Below are 10211 nucleotides of genomic sequence, written 5' to 3'. Positions count from 1 at the left end.
ACCTTTTCCCCCCACGCCGCCGCAACCCCTCCTCGGCGGGCGGCCGACGACCCGCGCGCGCGCGCCCCGTTTCCCGTCCGCCTCGCGGGGACGGGGACTGGAGCGCGCGGAGCGAGCGCCCCGCCGCCCGCGGGGTCCCACGCGGCGTCGGCCGGCCGGGGCTGACCCGCCCCCTGAAGCCGGCTCGGGATGGATCGCCGGAGAGAGGGACGCACCCTTCCCCGTCCCTCGCCCCGCCACCCCGACGCGGGACAGACGACGGACGTGCTAGAGGAGACGAGTGACCCGCCGGGGCGGGCGCCACCCGGAGACCGAGGCCCCCCGACATCGCCCACGGGGCGGCTCGCTCTGCAGCAGGCAGGGGGGCGGCAACGTGAGCCAAGGCCGACAGACGGCGGCAGCGGCGGAGGGGGACGCCCCCCTGACCGCCCGCGGCAACCACTTTTCGCCATTCGTTTTCTCATCGAGTTAGACTTAAGGCTGACGACTGGCTTGGTTTTTTTCCCTTCGTGCTCGCCCGGCTTTTGCTCTCTCGGGTTTCTCGGCCCCGGAGGCGCTCGAGAAGACCCCTTCTTTTGCTCGCTCTTGGCTCGAAAGCCGCCCCCACCGCCCGAGCGCTGCTCGCGGCCGGCACACCCAACGGGGGCGCTCGGACCCGGGCCGGCACCGGCAACCCGGCGTGGTTTTGGACACCTGAAGGCTCGCGGGACCGCGCGGCCGTCACACAGCGGGGTTCGGTAAGGAAGCCCTCGGGCGCTCGCTCCCCCGGCTCGCGCGGGGGGAAGAACGGGGCGACACCTCGCACACCACGGGAAGCGAACGGAAAAGGAGGCCACCCTGCCCGCTCACCGGACTCGGCCGCGGCTCCCCATCACAGGGAGGAACGCGGAAGAGCCGGCCCGCCGGGGGCCCTCTCCGACACGACCCAGCACAAAGCCTCATCGCTCGACAGAGAAAGGACAGAGGAGAGAAGCCAAAGAAGCGACGGCCCACGCGGCCGCACCGTGCCCTGGGAAAGCGGCGGCCACGCCACGCGTAGCCATGCGTTCGAGCCACCGAGCGCGGGCTGCGAGAGGTACTCCGAAGGCGTCAGCACCGGCAGGCGCCGGCTCAGCGTGGAGACGCTCTCCCACCCCGGCCCGGGGAAAGGAGGGGGAGAGGCCAGTGCGGCGCACCGGCACGCGGACGGATCTCTCTTTGCAACGGGAAGGAGCAGGGAGGCGTCACCGGCCCCCACCACCTGCTCCGGGAACCACAGGCTCCCTTTTCCTTTTTTCCCCCTTGATCGTGCCCCAACGAGGGTGACGCACCCGACAGGGCCGTCTTCTCAGCGTTCGAAACTCCCGGCGACCGCCGCCGGACGCCGGGTCCGAAACCCGTAGGGAACCGCTCATCCCTGCCGGGGATCGGTTTTGCAGATGGAAGGAAAAAAAAAAAAAAAGCCGACCCGCAGAGCACAGAGCCCCGACACGGGTAGCACACGGGGAGCAGGGGGAAAGCCACTGAGGGAAGGCAACCCCAAAGCCGCCCGAGTTCAGCTGCCCGTCAAAAGGTGGGACGACCGGGCTGCTGTTTCCCCCCAGCCCGGCTTTTGCACGGGCTCCGGCTTAGGGCCAGGAAAGGAGAGGGGGGAAAGAATAAAATCATCTCGGTGAGCTCCAGCTTAAGGCCGAAGGAAAAAGTAAACGACAAGAGCAGAGAGAGGCTTCACCGACAGCCTCCTTCACCCTGTAAAAATCCACCAGTCCCCGGGCTCAGTAAAAGTCATAGGGCTCTCCGGCACCGCAAACCTGGGGGGAAAACCAAAAGCGGTGCAGCTGGGACCCCACCACCAGCTGGCACACTCAAAACACAGCACTCCATAAAGGAGGGCAGTGCCATCAACGAGCCCACGGGGACGCAAGGGGAAGCCGCGGCAGGCTCGGCAACCCCGGGACATCTGCCTTGGGCCTTCCTGGGCATCGAAGCCAGGGGCCGCAAAAACACCCACTACAGCGGGCTCCAGCTTAGGGCCGGGGACACGACTAGAAAAGGAAGACGGGGCGCCGCCGCCCCGCCGCTTACCGGCTTTGTCCCGGGCTGCTCGGCTCCCGGCGGACGCCCCCAGAGCCGAGCAGGGCTCCAGCTTAGGGCCGGAGCGCGACTATAGGAGGAAGGCAGGGCGCCGCCGCCCCGCCGCTTACCGGCTTGTCCCGGGCTGCTCGGCTCCCGGCGGACGCCCCCAGAGCCGAGCAGGGCTCCAGCTTAGGGCCGGAGCGCGACTATAGGAGGAAGGCGGGGCGCCGCCGCCCCGCCGCTTACCGGCTTGTCCCGGGCTGCTCGGCTCCCGGCGGACGCCCCCAGAGCCGAGCAGGGCTCCAGCTTAGGGCCGGAGCGCGACTATAGGAGGAAGGCGGGGCGCCGCCGCCCCGCCGCTTACCGGCTTGTCCCGGGCTGCTCGGCTCCCGGCGGACGCCCCCAGAGCCGAGCAGGGCTCCAGCTTAGGGCCGGAGCGCGACTATAGGAGGAAGGCGGGGCGCCGCCGCCCCGCTGCTTACCGGCTTGTCCCGGGCTGCTCGGCTCCCGGCGAACGCCCCCAGAGCCGAGCAGGGCTCCAGCTTAGGGCCGGAGCGCGACTATAGGAGGAAGGCGGGGCGCCGCCGCCCCGCCGCTTACCGGCTTGTCCCGGGCTGCTCGGCTCCCGGCGGACGCCCCCAGAGCCGAGCAGGGCTCCAGCTTAGGGCCGGAGCGCGACTATAGGAGGAAGGCGGGGCGCCGCCGCCCCGCCGCTTACCGGCTTGTCCCGGGCTGCTCGGCTCCCGGCGGACGCCCCCGAGCCGAGCAGGGCTCCATTGGTCACCAGAGAAAGCAGGGTGCCGCCGCCCCGCTGCAGAATCAAGGTGGCCCCCGTGGCCGTTTCAAGCCCAAATGCACTGGATTGTCTCTGGAAGGTAAACCTGCTACCTCGAGAAGGGAGTGGGGGGGGCGCCGCCGCCCCGCCCGCAGCACCCGACTGGCCCCGCGGCCATCCTTCCGGGATCGCTTGGCTTCGGTCAAGCTACTACTCACGGCTGGAGCGTAGGTAGGATCGCGGGGCGCCGCCGCCACCGCCTTTGCCTGGGGGACACCCAGTAGGAAGCCACGGCAGGCTTGGTACAACTTAGCTATGGGACCCGAGAACCGGGTTGCTCTCGCCCTTTTGGGTGCTCGTTTGGACCGGCTTTTTTTCCGGGGAGTGCCCTTGTCTCGCTGGAAACCGTGCCGAGGCGCCGCCGCCTCCCCTTCCGCCCTTTAAGCCGGTCCGCCGGGCCGCCCCTCCCCGGCTGGCATCGGTTTCCCTTCGTCTGGCATGGTGAGCTCCGCAGCACCACCTACTCCCCTATATACGGACAGACGAGGCCACTCCCGCCGGGAGATCCAAGAGCGCACCCTGTGGTCACCGGAGAGGCGCGCCGAGCGCGCCGACTTTTACGATGACGTAACTGGAGGCAGAGGAAAACAGCGACCCCTTTGGCGACTACCGGAACCGCGCGGACAACTGGTCTACCCCGCTGCCAGAGACCAAGTCCCGCCGAGCGCGGTAGACCTGGCCGCCGCCGTGGGCGCCAGGACCGGGTAGACCTGGCAAACCGGCCCGGAGCCAGGAAGACCTGCCCGCCGCCTTGGCGCCATAGCCGGGCCGCCCTAGCGGACCGGCCCGGAGCCGGAACCGGGTAGACCTGGCCGCCGGCTTCCGAACCGGGTAGACCTGGCGGACCGGATCGGAGCCAGGAAGACCTGCCCGCCGCCTTGGTGCCATAGCCGGGCCGCCCTAGCGGACCGGCCCGGAGCCGGAACCGGGTAGACCTGGCCGCCGGCTTCCGAACCGGGGAGACCCGGCGGACCGGCCCGGACCTGGAAGCGGGAAAAGCCGGGCGAAACGGCCCGGAGCCGGGCAGACCCCGCGGTCCGGCTCGGAGCCGAAACCGGGAGAACCTGGCGGACCGGCCCGGAGCCCGCTAGACCGTGCGGACCGGGCCGGAGCCGGGAGCGGGGAAAACGGGGGGACCGGCGCGGAGCCGGGCGGACCCCGCGGTCCGGCCCGGAGCCGGGACCGGGTTGACCTGGCGGCCGGCTGCCGTGCCGGGTAGACCTGGCGGCCCGGCCCGGAGCCGAAGGCGGGAAAAGCCGGGGGTCCGGGCAGACCCCGCGGTCCGGCTCGGAGCCGAAACGGGGAGAACCTGGCGGACCGGCCCGGAGCCCGGTAGAGCTGGGGGACCGGCCCGGAGCCGCGTAGAGCTGGGCGACCGGCTCGGAGCCCGCTAGACCGTGCGGACCGGGCCGGAGCCGGGAGCGGGGAAAACGGGGGGACCGGCGCGGAGCCGGGCGGACCCCGCGGTCCGGCCCGGAGCCGGCTAAACGCGGGTAAACCGCCCGGCGCCGGGACCGGGTAGACCTGGCGGCCGGCTGCCGTGCCGGGTAGACCTGGCGGCCCGGCCCGGAGCCGGAAGCGGAAATGCCCGAGGGACCGGCTCGGAGCCGGGCAGACCCCGCGGTCCGGCTCGGAGCCGAAACGGGGAGAACCTGGCGGACCGGCCGGGAGCCCGGTAGAGCTGGGGGACCGGCCCGGAGCCGCGTAGAGCTGGGCGACCGGCTCGGAGCCCGCTAGACCGTGCGGACCGGGCCGGAGCCGGGAGCGGGGAAAACGGGGGGACCGGAGCGGAGCCGGGCGGACCCCGCGGTCCGGCCCGGAGCCGGGACCGGAAACGGCTGGCGGACCGGCCCGGAGCCGGGAGAACATGGCGGACCGGCCCGGAGCCGGAAAGAGCCTGCGAGACCGGCCCGGCCCGGACCCGGGAGCGGGGAAAAACGGGGGGACCGGCGCGGAGCCGGGCGGACCCCGCGGTCCGGCGCGGAGCCGGGACCGGAAACAGCTGGCGGACCGGCCCGGAGCCGGGACCGGGTAGACCTGGCGGCCGGCTGCCGTGCCGGGTAGACCTGGCGGCCCGGCCCGGAGCCGGGACCGGAAACGGCTGGCGGACCGGCCCGGAGCCGGGCAGACCCCGCGGTCCGGCTCGGAGCCGAAACGGGGAGAACCTGGCGGACCGGCCCGGAGCCCGGTAGAGCTGGGGGACCGGCCCGGAGCCGCGTAGAGCTGGGCGACCGGCTCGGAGCCCGCTAGACCGTGCGGACCGGGCCGGAGCCGGGAGCGGGGAAAACGGGGGGACCGGAGCGGAGCCGGGCGGACCCCGCGGTCCGGCCCGGAGCCGGGACCGGAAACGGCTGGCGGACCGACCCGGAGCCGGGAGAACATGGCGGACCGGCCCGGAGCCGGAAAGAGCCTGCGAGACCGGCCCGGCCCGGAGCCGGGAGCGGGGAAAAACGGGGGGACCGGCGCGGAGCCGGGCGGACCCCGCGGTCCGGCGCGGAGCCGGGACCGGAAACAGCTGGCGGACCGGCCCGGAGCCGGGACCGGGTAGACCTGGCGGCCGGCTGCCGTGCCGGGCAGACCTGGCGGCCCGGCCCGGAGCCGGGACCGGAAACGGCTGGCGGACCGGCCCGGAGCCGGGCAGACCCCGCGGTCCGGCTCGGAGCCGGAACGGGGAGAAGCTGGCGGACCGGCCCGGAGCCCGGTAGAGCTGGGGGACCGGCCCGGAGCCGCGTAGAGCTGGGCGACCGGCTCGGAGCCCGCTAGACCGTGCGGACCGGGCCGGAGCCGGGAGCCGGGGAAAAGGGGGGGGTCCGGCGCGGAGCCGGCACCGGAAACAGCTGGCGGACCGGCCCGGAGCCGGCTAAACGCGGGTTAAACCGCCCGGCGCCGGGACCGGGTAGACCTGGCGGCCGGCTGCCGTGCCGGGTAGACCTGGCGGCCCGGCCCGGAGCCGGGACCGGAAACGGCTGGCGGACCGGCCCGGAGCCGGGCGGACCCCGCGGTCCGGCTCGGAGCCGAAACCGGGAGAACCTGGCGGACCGGCCCGGAGCCCGGTAGAGCTGGGGGACCGGCTCGGAGCCCGCTAGACCGTGCGGACCGGGCCGGAGCCGGGAGCGGGGAAAAACGGGGGGACCGGCGCGGAGCCGGGCGGACCCCGCGGTCCGGCCCGGCGCCGGGACCGGAAACGGCTGGCGGACCGGCCCGGAGCCGGGACCGGGTAGACCCGGCGGCCGGCTGCCGTGCCGGGTAGACCTGGCGGCCCGGCCCGGAGCCGAAGGCGGGAAAAGCCGGGGGTCCGGGCAGACCCCGCGGTCCGGCTCGGAGCCGGAACGGGGAGAAGCTGGCGGACCGGCCCGGAGCCCGGTAGAGCTGGGGGACCGGCCCGGAGCCGCGTAGAGCTGGGCGACCGGCTCGGAGCCCGCTAGACCGTGCGGACCGGGCCGGAGCCGGGAGCGGGGGAAAAGGGGGGGGTCCGGCGCGGAGCCGGCACCGGAAACAGCTGGCGGACCGGCCCGGAGCCGGCTAAACGCGGGTTAAACCGCCCGGCGCCGGGACCGGGTAGACCTGGCGGCCGGCTGCCGTGCCGGGTAGACCTGGCGGCCCGGCCCGGAGCCGGGACCGGAAACGGCTGGCGGACCGGCCCGGAGCCGGGCAGACCCCGCGGTCCGGCTCGGAGCCGAAACGGGGAGAACCTGGCGGACCGGCCCGGAGCCCGGTAGAGCTGGGGGACCGGCCCGGAGCCGCGTAGAGCTGGGCGACCGGCTCGGAGCCCGCTAGACCGTGCGGACCGGGCCGGAGCCGGGAGCGGGGAAAACGGGGGGACCGGCGCGGAGCCGGGCGGACCCCGCGGTCCGGCGCGGCGCCGGGACCGGAAACGGCTGGCGGACCGGCCCGGAGCCGGGACCGGGTAGACCTGGCGGCCGGCTGCCGTGCCGGGTAGACCTGGCGGCCCGGCCCGGAGCCGGAAGCGGAAATGCCCGAGGGACCGGCGCGGAGCCGGGCAGACCCCGCGGTCCGGCTCGGAGCCGAAACCGGGGACAGCTGGCGGCCCGGCCCGGAGCCGGGAGGAGCCTGCGGACCGGCCCGCTCCGGAGCCGAGATCGGGGAAACCCGGGGGACCGGCGCGGAGCCGGGCGGACCCCGCGGTCCGGCCCGGCGCCGGGACCGGAAACGGCTGGCGGACCGGCCCGGAGCCGGGACCGGGTAGACCTGGCGGCCGGCTGCCGTGCCGGGTAGACCTGGCGGCCCGGCCCGGAGGCAGAGGCGGGAAAAGCCGGGGGTCCGGCTCGGAGCCGGGCAGACCCCGCGGTCAGGCTCGGAGCCGTGTTAGAGCCGGCGGACCTGCCCGGAGCCGGGATCAGGCAGGCCTGGCCGCCGGCTTCTGAACCGGGTAGACCTGGCGGCCCGGCCCGGAGCCGGGAGCGGGAACACCTGCCGGACCGACCCGGAGCCGGGTAGAGACGGGGTACCGTCCCGGAACCGGGAAGTTCCGGCGGACCGGCCCGGAGCCGGGTAGAGCCGGGGGACCGGGCCGGAGCCGGGCGGCAGACCCCGCGGACCGGCCCGGAGCCGAGTAGAGTCGCCCGTAGAGCCGCCCGGGCCCGGGTAGGCCCGTCCGCCGGTTCCGGAGCCGGCCGGATCCGTCGCTAGGAGCGGACGGACGAGCAGGAGGGCAGGACGGCAGGAGGCATCGTCGTGAAAAAAGGAGACTCGGGCGGGAGGTCGGTCACGCCGCCGCCGCATCCTCCCTTCCCCCTCGCCCGCGACGCACGCGGACGTTCGAGGCGACGATTAATAAAACGCACGAGCGGTTAACTCGTCGATCGACTCTGTCTTCCTTTCTCTCTCTTTTATTCCTTCGCGATTTAAAAGTGAAAAAATAAATAATAATAATAAATAAAAAAAAAAAAAAAAAAAAAAAAAAAAAAAAAAACCGGGGCCGGGGCTGGGGCCAGAGCTGGGCAAAGGGCCGAGACCGAGGCCTAGGCCGAGACCAGGACCGGGACCGACACCGAGGCATAGGCCGAGGCCTGAGCCGGGACGGGGACCGGGACCGGGACCGGGACCGGGACCGGGACCAGGACCGAGACTGAGACCGAGGGCTAGGCCGAGACCTGGGCCGGGACCGAGAGCGAGAGCGAGAGCGAGAGCGAGAGCGAGGCCTAGGCCGAGGCCTGGGCCGGGACTGGGACCGAGAGCGAGAGCGAGGCCTAGGCGGAGGCCAGGGCCGGGACCGGGATCGGGACCGGGACTGAGAGCGAGGCCTAGGCCAAGGCCTGGGCCGGGACTGGGACCGAGAGCGAGAGCGAGGCCTAGGCGGAGGCCAGGGCCGGGACCGGGATCGGGACCGGGACTGAGAGCGAGGCCTAGGCCGAGGCCTGGGCCGGGACTGGGACCGAGAGCGAGAGCGAGGCCTAGGCGGAGGCCAGGGCCGGGACCGGGACCGGGACTGAGAGCGAGACCGAGGCCTAGGCCAAGGCCTGGGTCTGGACCGGGACTGAGAGCGAGACCGAGGCCTAGGCCAAGGCCTGGGCGGGGACCGGGACCAAGGGAGAGACCGAGAGCGAGACCGAGGCCTAGGCCGAGGCCTGGGCGGAGACCGGGACCAGGACTGAGAGAGAGGCCTAGGCCGAGGCCGAGGCCTGGGCCGGGGCCGGGGCCGGGGCCGGGGCCGGGGCCGGGGCCGGGGCCGGGGCCGGGACCGAGAGCGAGAGCGAGGCCTAGGCGGAGGCCAGGGCCGGGACCGGGATCGGGACCGGGACTGAGAGCGAGGCCTAGGCCGAGGCCTGGGCCGGGACTGGGACCGAGAGCGAGAGCGAGGCCTAGGCGGAGGCCAGGGCCGGGACCGGGACCGGGACTGAGAGCGAGACCGAGGCCTAGGCCAAGGCCTGGGTCTGGACCGGGACTGAGAGCGAGACCGAGGCCTAGGCCAAGGCCTGGGCGGGGACCGGGACCAAGGGAGAGACCGAGAGCGAGACCGAGGCCTAGGCCGAGGCCTGGGCGGAGACCGGGACCAGGACTGAGAGAGAGGCCTAGGCCGAGGCCGAGGCCTGGGCCGGGGCCGGGGCCGGGGCCGGGGCCGGGGCCGGGGCCGGGGCCGGGGCCGGGGCCGGGACCGAGAGCGAGAGCGAGGCCTAGGCCGAGGCCTGAGCCGGGACCGAGAGCGAGAGCGAGAGCAAGAGCGAGAGCGAGGCCTAGGCCGAGGCCTGGGCGGGGACCGGGACCGGGACCGAGAGCGAGAGCGAGACCGAGGCCTAGGCCAAGGCCTGGGCCTGGACCGGGACCGAGAGCGAGAGCAAGGCCTAGGCGGAGGCCAGGGCCGGGACCGGGATCGGGACCGGGACCGGGACTGAGAGCGAGGCCTAGGCGGAGGCCAGGGCCGGGACCGGGATCGGGACCGGGACCAGGACCAGGACCGAGAGTGAGAGCGAGAGCGAGAGCGAGGCCTAGGCCGAGGCCTGAGCCGGGACCGAGAGTGAGAGCGAGAGCAAGAGCGAGAGCGAGGCCTAGGCCGAGGCCTGGGCGGGGACCGGGACCAGGACTGAGAGAGAGGCCTAGGCCGAGGCCTGGGCCTGGGCCGGGACCGGGACCGGGACCGAGAGTGAGAGCGAGGCCTATGCCGAGGCCTGGGCGGGGAGCGTGACCGAGAGCGAGAGCGAGGCCTAGGCCAAGGCCTGGGCCGGGACCGGGACCGGGACCGGGACCGGGACCGAGACCGAGACGGAGACCGAGACCGAGACCGAGACCGAGACCGAGACCGAGACCGAGACTGAGACCGAGGGCTAGGCTGAGGCCCGAGGTCTAGGCCGAGACCTAGGCCGAAACCGAGACCGAGAGCGAGGCCTAGGCCAAGGCCCGAGACCGAGACCTGAGGCCTAGGCCGAGGCCCGAGGCCTAGGCCGAGACCTAGGCTGAAACCGAAACCGAGACCGAGAGCGAGGCCTAGGCCAAGGCCCGAGACCGAGACCGAGACCCGAGGCCTAAGGCCTAGGCTGAGACCGAGGCCTAGGCCGAGACCTAGGCTGAAACCGAAACCGAGACCGAGAGCGAGGCCTAGGCCAAGGCCCGAGACCGAGACCTAGGCCTAGGCCGAGACCTAGGCCGAAACCGAGACCGAGAGCGAGGCCTAGGCCAAGGCCCGAGACCGAGACCTGAGGCCTAGGCCGAGGCCCGAGGCCTAGGCCGAGACCTAGGCTGAAACCGAGACCGAGGGCGAGGCCTAGGCCGAGGCCCGAGACCGAGACCGAGACCGAGACCGAGACTGAGACCGAGGGCTAGGCTGAGGCCCGAGGCCTAGGCCGAGACCTAGGCCGAAACCGAG

Source organism: Heliangelus exortis, unplaced genomic scaffold (assembly GCF_036169615.1).
Source record: "Heliangelus exortis unplaced genomic scaffold, bHelExo1.hap1 Scaffold_65, whole genome shotgun sequence".
Taxonomy (NCBI): domain Eukaryota; kingdom Metazoa; phylum Chordata; class Aves; order Apodiformes; family Trochilidae; genus Heliangelus; species Heliangelus exortis.
The sequence above is the reverse complement of the archived record's forward strand: the minus strand, read 5'-3'. Positions refer to the sequence as shown.